Genomic DNA, 10,698 nt, shown 5'->3' on the forward strand with positions numbered 1-10,698 from the left:
AAAAAAAAAAAGGGGGGGGGGGGGGGGGCAGGGGAGGGAAATCCCAGTGAAGATTAACAAAAGAACCAGATGAGGATGCCCCCCTGTTGCCACTTTCATTCAACATTTGCATGAGGTTCTAGCCAGGGCAATTAGGCAAGAAGAGGAAATAAGATATCTAGATGGAAAAGGCAGAAGTGAGTTCACAGACTACAAATCTTACAGAAGACCCTAAGAAATCCATGCAAAAAGAACTAATTGACCATCAAGGTTGTAGGACACAAGATCAATACACAAAATCAGTTGTGCCCTGGCCAGTGTGGCTCGGTTGAGCGCTGCCCTGTGCACAGAAAGGCTGCCAGTTTGATTCCTAATCAGGGCACATGCCCAGGTTATGAGCTGGATTCCCAGTGGGGTGCCTGCAGGAGACAGCCAATACAGGTTTCACTCATGAATGTTTCCCTCTCTAAAAATAAAAAAATCTTAATCAGTTGTACTATATAGCAATGAAATAAAGTAAGGAAACTCCATGTATAATAGCATGAAAATGTACATATGGATATATTTAACAAAACCGTTGAAAGAAGACCTAAAAGTGAAATCCCACGTTCAAATATTCCCAAAGTTCATCTATAAAACCAGTGTAATTCCTATAAAATTCCAGCTACCTTTTTTGCAAGATTGACAAATGGATCCTAAAATTTGTATATAGAAATACAAGGGATTTAGAATAGCCAAACAATCCTTTTTTTTTTCTTTTGCCAAAACAATCTTAAATGGGAACATGATTTAGTAACTGACAGTAGTACTGGCATAAGGACAGATATGCTGACCAATGGAATAAAATTTGAGTCCAGATATAAACTTAAAATTTGTGGTCTATTGATTTTCAACAAAGATAAGAATCTTTTCAACAAATGGTTCTATGACAGCTGTATTTACATGCTAAAGCCTGAAGTTGGATGGTTACCTCACACTATATACAAAAATTAAAGTGATTCAAAGATTTAGTAAGATCTCAAAGTATAAAACTCAAGGGGAAAATGTAGGCAACAGTCTGTGACTGAATTAGGCAATGCAATGGTTTCTTGGATATCAAAGCAAAGCAGATGCAAATTCAAAGTATATAGGAACACATAACTCAATAGCAAAATACTTAAATGGGAAATAATCCAAGTAGACATTTCTCCAAAGATAGCCACATTAGAAAGGTGCTCAACATCACCAGTCATCAGAGAAATGCAAATTGGAATACAAATATTTCACACCTAACTTGTCTACAATCAAGAATGTGGGTAATTTACAAGTATTGGTGAAGATGTGGGGAAACTAGAAAGCTCATACACCACTAATATGTAAAACGGTTACCTGTTGTGTTGTGGTGTGGAAAAGTTTGAAGTTTGGCAGTTCAGAAGATTCCATTCCTAGCTACACATACATATTCAAGAGAAATGGAAGCCATGTCCACATAAGAACTTGTACATGATTAATACTAGATTATAGCCAAATGTGGATATAACCCAAGTAGCTGTCAATTGAATAAACAAAATGTGGTGTATCTTTAAAATCAGATATTTAGCAATAAAAAGGAATGGAGTACTGTTACATACAACGTGGATAAGCCTTGAAAACAAAGTGAAAGAAGTCAGACAAAAGATTCCATTATATAAAATGTCTAGAATTGGCAAATCCATAGAAGCAAAAAGTGGATTAATGGTTGCCAGGGGAAGAAATGAAGTGATTATTAGCCATTTGTACACCATAAGCATCTATAGATGCAACCGGTGGACCTTTTTAAATTCAAAATATCGTGGCAGTTAACTGGTTAATGGGTACAGGATCTTTTGGGAATTAAAATATTTTTTATATTAACTAGAGGCCCAATGCACAAAGATTTGTGCAAGAATAGGCCTTCCTTCCCCTGGCTGCTGGCACCGGTTTCCCTCTGGCACCCAGGACCCAGGCCTTTTCTCTGGCCACCACCTCCCACCTTAGCTCCAGGGCTGGGCACTGCCATCTTTGTCACATTAATTTGCATATTCCCTCATTTGCTGTGGGAGCTGCCATTTTTGTCGTGAAGTGATTATCAATTTGCATATTCCATCTTTATTAGATAGGCTAGTTCCACGGCCTGGTAAATATACTAAAAACTACTTAAGTGCCCACTTATAAGAGGGTAAATTTTATAGTATATGAGTATCTCAATTTTTAGTTTTGTTTAGAACAAGTCTCAAATTTGGTTACAGTTCTCTAAAATGTAATATGAATTGTTTTATACAAATTAATAGTTTTATTCATGTTTATGTATCTGTCACCAAATTAGGGGGAAAATAGTCTTGTTTTTTAATTCTCATTACCCTATCAAACATATTTTTATTGATTTCAGAGAGAAAAGGAGAGGTAGAGATAGAAACATCAACAATGATAGAGGCTGCCTCCTGCAAGCCCCACACTGGGGATTGGGCATGTGCCCTGATGGTGAATCAAACTGTGACCTCCTGGTTCATAGGTCAACGTTCAACCACTGAGCTGCTGGCCTGGCCTATTAAGTCTTTCAATGTACTACAAACCTTCCCCTCTCCCCCCAATTACAGCACTTACTGTTTTTCTATAAAACAGTATTAGTCTTATTGCTTATTTGGAGACATGAGATTTAGCACAAAAACAAAAATGTTCTTTGTTTCAAGAGTATGAGAAAAATGTTAAAAACAGTGGCTTCATTTATGTATTATGCACTATTTAACTCTACTGCCTAAATACTGTAGAAACTTGGTTTTCCTTGTTTTGGATGCTCTACTTTAGATTTAAATAAATGTAATTAGACGCCAAAATGAAGGTAGAATTTTGTGGAGGTAGCCAGTTTCAAAGGGACACCTGGAATCTTCAGGGGCTTCACAAGATTTACAATTTGTAAATTAAGAGTATATTTCCCTTATTTTGCCACTAAAATAAACCAATACACATTAACCACAATTAAACTTGGAGAACAGTACTGGGTGATTTTTCAAAGGTAGAATGAATAGGAGGGTTAACAAGTGGTCCAAGGGTAGAGTTGGTAAAATGGAAAACTTGCATTCATACTGGAATTATATCAGCTTGAAATGAGGGGAATCATGCAATTAGCCACTAACAAAACATTACCAGTTGTAGTATAGCAATGCTTGTCATCATCTATAGAGAGAACCATTTATCTGAGATTGGAAAGGAGCATTTTAACCTAATCATACACTTCCATAATATATTCTAATTTTAATTAAGCCCTGATTAATGCTTTCAGTATAGAAGCTGGATGAGATTAACTGAATGAGTTTAGTCTACAGGCCAAGGACTCCCAGGAGCCCTATGAAACTACAAACTTTTTAGCATATTTTTCATTAGAATCTCAAAGGGGCTGTATCAAAGTGCTTAAGAATTGCTATAGAGGCCATTAAAGTGAAAACTGAAGGAAGATCGGCTAACATTAAGTACAAACTTAGTTTCTTGTTAATTAAATAGTCAAACCTGGTTTCTCAAACATTTTCCACCTAGAACAATTCCATTCTCGACCAAGTTGTTGACAGAAAAAATGTCTCCGTTGTCAATGAAAACTTGTTTTCGAACTGACAACCTTTTCATGTTGATATGTCAGCATGACAAGCGTTGTCTCCAGGCAACAAAGAAGAGATGCTTTTGTTGCAGATGAAATCGATGATTAGCTCAATTATAAAACATAAAGAGTGCTAATGTTGCTAAGGGTGTGAAAGTGTTCACAAAACAACAATCACTGGCAATTTAATAGGTAGCAAAACTGTTGTTGATTTAATGAAAAGGGGAGGGAGAACCAAGATGGCGGCGTAGGGTGTAGACCTGTGTGTGCTGCCTCCCACAACATCATTGAAACTACCAACTTTAAGACAAACAACCACCATTCAGAACCATGGGGAAGTTGGCCCAGAGGAAGTTCTACAACTGGAAGGAAAGAAAGAAGCGCAGTGAGACTGAGTAGGAACTACAGAGGCGCCAAAAACAGAGGTACAGAGTCGCGCACCAGGCGGGCTGCAACTGGATGCGCGTTTTTTTTTTTTTTTCCAATCGGAAAGGGTTACGAACTCTCAAATCCTCTGGGCTTGCTCGGGGCGGGTCTCTGAGGCCCCAGACCCCACAGGGAGAGGCGGCACGGCCTTGCAGTGGTTGGAAAGCGAGGGAGGCTCTGGCACACAGCTGCTCGCCAGCACTAGGGGACGCGAAGTCCCAGAGTCCCAAAGAGGCAAGGAGCCGCGGAGACGCCGCCATTGCTATTTGCTCCGCCCTGGCGACTCCCTGAGACCCCGCCCTACTCAATTTACATTACCATCCAAACCGTGCCAGAGGCACAAGAGGAAACGCCTGCGCTTTTACAAACTCTCGAATCCACTGAGCTGGTTCGGGCGGGATCATGAGGCACCAGACCCTACAGGGAGAGGCGGCACGGCCTTGCAGCGGTCGGAAAGCGAGGGAGGCTCTGTCGCACAGCTGCTCGCCGGCACTAGGGGACGCGAAGTCCCAGAGTCCCAGAGAGGCGAGGAGCCGCAGAGACGCCATTGCTATTTGCTCCGCCCTGACAACTCCCTGAGATCCCGCCCTACTCAATTTACATCCCCATCCAAGCTGTGCCAGGGGCACAAAAAGACCCACCTGCGCTTTTGCAGCATAACCCAACAAATTGCAGACTTCAACTCCTCGCACCCATGGGAGACACACTCAAGAAGCAGACCCAGGAGAACCAAGATGGTCGCGTAAGGTACAGACCTGTGCATGCTGCCTCCCACAACAACATCGAAACTACCAACTATAGGACAAACATCTATCATTCGGAACCATGGGAAAGCTGGCCCAGTGGAAGCTCTACAACTGGAAGGAAAGAAAGAAGAGCATTGAGACTGAGTAGGATGTGCAGAGACACCAAGTACAGAGCCCAACCCAACAAACTGCAGATTTCGGCTCCTCGCATCCGGGAGGGACGCATTTGGGGGGCGGAGTCGGGTTCGGGGGAGGCCCCGGCCAGGCCCAGCTGGGCCAGCGATGTGGAACCGCTGTACCAACAGGCGCACAAGCACATCCACCGGTTCCAGTCTTGCATGGGACGCTGGGGGACGGCAGACGGGCAGTCTGTGCACTTGGTGGAGGGCGAAGTCCGAGCAGGCATGCCAGGCATGTTCAGTCACCAGAAACACCTGGAGATTTTGTCTGGTGGGGAGCCGCCTGGCAGGGGACAGAGTGCCAAACTTCGTGTTGCCCCTGTGAGGCCAGGACGCCCGGGTGAGGTTGAGATGGCACCCGGGGCCAGAATGGCCCCAATGAGGTCGAGATGGCACCAGTGAGGTCGAGACGGCCCTGGTGAGGTCGAGATGGCCCTGGTGAGGCCAAAACAGCCCCGGTGAGGTTTGGACGGCCCTGGTGAGGTTGAAACGGATAATGGGGACCAGTATAGACTGATGAACAGGGGTAGATGCAGAAGCAGACCAGCATTGAACAGACTGTCAAACTACAGTGGGAAGCCTGGGGAGTGTTGGGGGTGGTTAAGAGATCAACCGAAGGACTTGTATGCATGCATATGGGAATAACCAATGGACAAAATACACAAGGGGGAAGGGGAGGCCGGGGGAATGTCAAGGGGGTAAAAAAGGAGACATATGTAATACTCTTTGTAATACTTCAAGAAATAAAAATTATTTAAATAAATAAATGAATGAAATGAATGAATGAAAAGCGGTTAGCCGGGGATAATATTTTGGAAGCAGTGATATATGAAAATTTTGTCTAAGGCTAGTAGGGAGTGGTTTGATAAATTTAAGAAAAGAAGTGTTTATTTATAGATTAAACAGTACATAAGAAAGGTTAAAACAAGGTATCATTTGGAGGTCTTGAAAGGATTAATTCAATTTACATTATTTCTAATGGGGAAAAATGATTCAGTTTTCAAATAAATCGCTTCTTGAACAGCCTTCCCAAACGAATTAAGTTCGAAAACTGAGGTTCCATTGTACTTGAGTGCATCTCTGATAGGCACTGAGCTACATTTATTCACCTGCTTTCTCAGATATCCTGCTAATCACACCATGCCTAAGTGGTTTTATCTTACAGAAGAGGCAACAGATTCTGAGACAAGTGATACACTTACAGCCACATCTACCTATGCAGAGCAAGCTACTAGTTTGGTTTAAAATTCTTGAGTGTTCACTCGTATGTGGAATCTAATTAACAAAATAAACTGATGAACAGAGTAGATTCAGAAACATGGGAGCATGGGACAGAGTGGGGGAATCTCAGAGGGAAGGCAGGGGAGGGTGGGAGGTGATCAACCAAAGAACTTGTATGCATATATGAATAGCCCATGGACACAGACAATAGGGTGGTGAAGGCCTGAGGTGGAGGTGGGCTGAAGGGGATCAATGGGAGAAAGAAGGGGACATATGTAATACTTTCAGAAATAAAGATTTTAATTAAAATAAAATTCTTGAGTGTTTAAAAATCTACAAATCCATGACTTAAAAATATTCAAATTTATTCCAAAACTAATTTAATAAACCCAAGTAATCCCAGAGATACTTTTAAGGATTTAATGCATTTATTTTTTCTACACATACTAGAGGCCTGGTTCATGAAATTCATGCACGGGTAGGGTCCCTAGGCCTGTCCAGTGATCAGGGCTGATTGAGGCTTTCCAGCGGCCAGCCGGGGCCTTCCTTCCCCAGTTGCTGGCTGCCGGCCAGGGCCTTCCTTCGCTTGGCACTGTCCTCTGGTGGTCAGCGCAAGTCATATAGAGCAATCAAACTCCCGAGGGGACACAGCATGTTAGCCTTTTATATAGATAACTAGAGGCCTGGTGCACAAAATTTGTGAACTGGGGGGGAGGGATGTCCCTTAGCCTGATCTGCACCCTCTTGCAGTCTGGGAGCCCTCGGGGGATGTCCGTCTGCAGCAGAGGCTGGAGAGGCTCCCACTACCACTGTGCTGGCCAGCCGTGAGCCTGGCTTCTGGCTGAGCAGCGCACCCCCTGTGGGAGCATAATGACCACCAGGGGGCAGCTCTTACGTTGAGCATCTGCCCCCTGGTGGTCAGTACATGTCATAGCGACCGGTTGTTCTGTCATTCAGTCAATTTGCATATTATCCTTTATAGGATAATACTTTAATGGTTATCATTGTAGAAATGTGCCAAATTCAACCAATTCTCCAGAAAGTTTTGTTACTGAAATGTTCTTAAAGACATGATGGTAATAGTGTTTAAAGCAGGCTAGTGATAAATTAGCCTACTGAAAAAATTGACCAAATGGTCCAGCTTTATTTAAGAGCCTGGACTCGCATTGGTTGGAAGTGAAATATTTCCAAGCCATTAAATCAAGATATAAGCGACAGGAAGTGATTTGGGGAAAATATGAAGCTTATGGATCACCTTGAATACTTTGTACATTTGAACTCTATAGTCACTGGTAAGTACTGTTAACACAAAGTTCCATTACCTGTGACAAAATCAGAATTAAGATTTCTCTCTGAATCAGATTAGAATTACAGCATCCTATCCACCACCACCATTTAATTTTTACAATTACTCAGTTCTGGGGATGCAAAGATGTCCTATAAGAAACAGACTCATAAAAAAAAAAAAAAAAAAGAAAGAAAGAAAAAAAGAAACAGACTCATAGCCCAACTGCAGTGGCTCAGTGGTTGAGCATCTGTCTATGAACCAGGAGGTCACAGTTCAATTCCTGGTCAGGACACCCGGGTTGTGGACTTGATCCCCTATGTGGGGTATGCAGGAGGCAGCCGATCAATGATTCTCTCTCATCATTGATGTCTCTCTCTCTCTCTCTTCTCCCTTCCTCTCTGAAATCAATTTTAAAAAAAAGAAAAAGACTCATAGAAATAGAACAGATTCATGTTGCCATAAGGGAAAGGGGTTGAGGGATGCTGTAAAAGGTGGGAGGGATTGATTAGACTGGTAGTTACAAAATAGTCATGAGGATGTCAAATACAGCATAGCAAATATAGTCAATAATAAATATAGCAATAACTATGCATGCTGCCAGTTGGGTAATGTAAATACCAGGAGAAACACTGTAAAGTATGATTGGCTAACCACTATGCTGTACACCTGAAACTAACACAAAATAATATTGAATGTAAACTGTAATTTTAAATTTTTTAAAAAGGGGGACTAAAAGAAAAAAAAAATGTCCTGTGACTGCAATCTGCAATTAAAGGGTAATATAAGCCCTAGCCGGTTTGGCTCAGTGGATAGAGCATCGGCCTGCGGACTCAAGGGTCCTAGGTTCGATTCCGGTCAGGGGCATGTGCCTTGGTTGCGGGCACATCCCCAGTAGGGTGTGTGCAGGAGGCAGCTGATCGATGTTTCTGGCTCTCTGTCCCTCTCCCTTCCTCTCTGTAAATAATCAATAAAATATTAAAAAATAAATAAATAAATAAAGGGTAATATAAAAATTGTTAGTGTTTTAAGGAATAGTCTATAGGCATGGGACTTAGTAATAATAGCTGAACTGCATCAAACATTCTGATCCTTTTAATAACATTTTTTTAACATTGATTTGTTGCTCCACACTTAGTTATGCATTCATTGGTAGCTTCTTGTATGTGCCCTGATGGGGGATGGAACAGGGCAATCTTAGCGTTATCAGAACACTATCCAACTGAGCTACCCGCCCCCCACCAGGGTTTAGTAACATTTCTGATTACCAAATACAGTTATAACACCTGGAAGGCTCAGAAAATATAAATTAAAACACCTTTTTAAAAAGTACACCTTGTTTTTCATTTGAATTCTTATATTGTACTCCCGTATGACAAAAGGAATCTATGCATTGGGTATGAAGCTGTTTTAAATGAGTCAATTCCTCCAGTTTAAATAACCTAATCCAATTTTTGTCACATTTTTCATCTTTATAAGGGAGTAAAAAAAAAAAAATAACTTATTTCAATGTCTAAGTAATAGTATTCAAATGAAACTCAAAATCCCTATTTTCCTTCGAATGGCGTTTGGGCATCAATTATGCCCCCCACGTTCCACCAAGAAATAAGGTACCAGTTAAATTCTCAAACTAGGCTCCACTGTCAATGAAGACATTTAAATTATCCTCACTTAGCTATTTTTAACTTCCTTTAGATTTACCCCTTTGGCCTCTTCATAACCATCTGAAATGCCTGACACCAAATCTAACATCATCCGGCTCTCTCCAATCTTTGCAGGCAGAACGCGCACCTCCTGTAACAACGGGGGCCTTCGCATTCTCGTTAACTCAATTCTGCACCTGAATGCCGATGTAACAAACCTCGAGTCTGTGCACTTTCATCTCATCTTAACTCAGCCTGGCTGCCAAAGCAAATGAACTTCCTAAATACTCCAAAAATGGCTAGTATTTTCGATAGTTTTTGTGTTTTTGGTGGTGGTTGTTTTTTTTTAGATCCTCACCCGAAGATACGTTTTAGAGGGAGGGAAGGAGACGGAGAGAAACAACTGATCGGTTGCCTCCGGTAGGCGCCAGGCAGTGATCGACCACAACCTAGGTTTGTGCACTGACCGGGAATCAAACCCGCAACCTTTTGGTGAACCGGGGTCCAGGACGCTCCAACCGAGCCACCCGGGCAGTTTAAATTGGGGTGGAGACCTACAAATCATTGCCTAAACCTATGTATTCACTCTCACTACGTTCAGGGAACCCGAGGCAATGCTTTCCCTACCCTTTTGGCTTTCCTTTAATTCGCGACACATACAAAAGATAAAGTGAAAAAGGAGCGTTACGGACGACTTCAAATCCTAAACCTGAACAACACGGGAGTGATCAAAGATCCGCAGAATCTCCCAGCAAAGTCCCAAACCATCCCGGGCTGCCAAGCTCCTCCGACGCTTCGGTAGGGGTAGGAGGCTCACCCTCCCGCCGGACTGTCGACGCCCCGGAGACTGGACAGGCGCGGAGAGGGTTGGCAGTCGCGGACTGGCATACGGCAGCTCTCAGAAAGCAAAGCCCTCATCCAGGACCAAAGGCCTCAGCTGACACCGGGAGCCCCCAGGGAGCTGCTAGGCATCCATCCCATCCTGTCCTATCCCTCCCAACCCCTTCCCTCCCAACCGGGCGATGCTCCGCAATCGCTAGGCAAAGCGCAACCCGTCCCCAGAACGTGCTCCAGTAAGCCCACCGGGAGAGCCCAGATCACCGCCTAGCCCCTGTGGGGAAAATGGCGCCAGTCACCCCTTCTCCCTCCCGGCTAGTCACAAGGACCAGCCTCCCTCCCTCGCTACAAAATGGCGCCTCCCGCTGGGGCCCCGGAATCTGCATAATTCACTTGCCAGCGAGGCGGTGCCGATCTGGGATGAGCGGTTCTGCCAACCACTCAGACACAGGAACTTCGATTCCGCATTTCAGGCAAGCCACTCCGACGCTGCTCTGACGGCCTGACGTCACCAAAATGGGGCGGGGATAAGCTGGTCTCTCGCGTCACCTAAATTTGAGCCAATGGCAAGCAGGAACTGCCTAACGAGTGACTCGGTGTCAGCCCAATGGAAGCTGGGGGCGGGCTTCATACTGGGTATGCGTGTTGCGGGGCTTGGGGGCCGGGCGGCTGTTTCCTGTCCTGGTGCATGGTGGTCGGACGAAGGAATTGTTGGAAAATTTTCTCGGAGGTTCGTATATAAATGTGTTTTTACCCAGTGTGCATTATTCTCCGCCCGGCCGCCGCCCTCAGGGCA

General features: G+C 43.7%; 1 protein-coding gene across 2 annotated transcripts in view; it reads left to right on the top strand.

Annotated features, from left to right (window-relative positions):
* The first annotated feature begins 10,520 nt into the window (after positions 1–10,520).
* The window catches only part of ZNF143 (zinc finger protein 143), a 32,352-nt gene continuing 32,174 nt past the window's right edge, over positions 10,521–10,698 (top strand). For both annotated transcript variants that reach the window (XM_005873961.2, XM_005873960.2), the window contains exon 1: positions 10,521–10,632. The gene's annotated coding sequence lies outside the window, so the exon portion shown is untranslated. The remainder of the gene's footprint in view (positions 10,633–10,698) is intronic.

The sequence above is a fragment of the Myotis brandtii genome, unplaced genomic scaffold, assembly GCF_000412655.1.
Source record: "Myotis brandtii unplaced genomic scaffold, ASM41265v1 scaffold422, whole genome shotgun sequence".
Taxonomy (NCBI): Eukaryota; Metazoa; Chordata; class Mammalia; order Chiroptera; family Vespertilionidae; genus Myotis; species Myotis brandtii.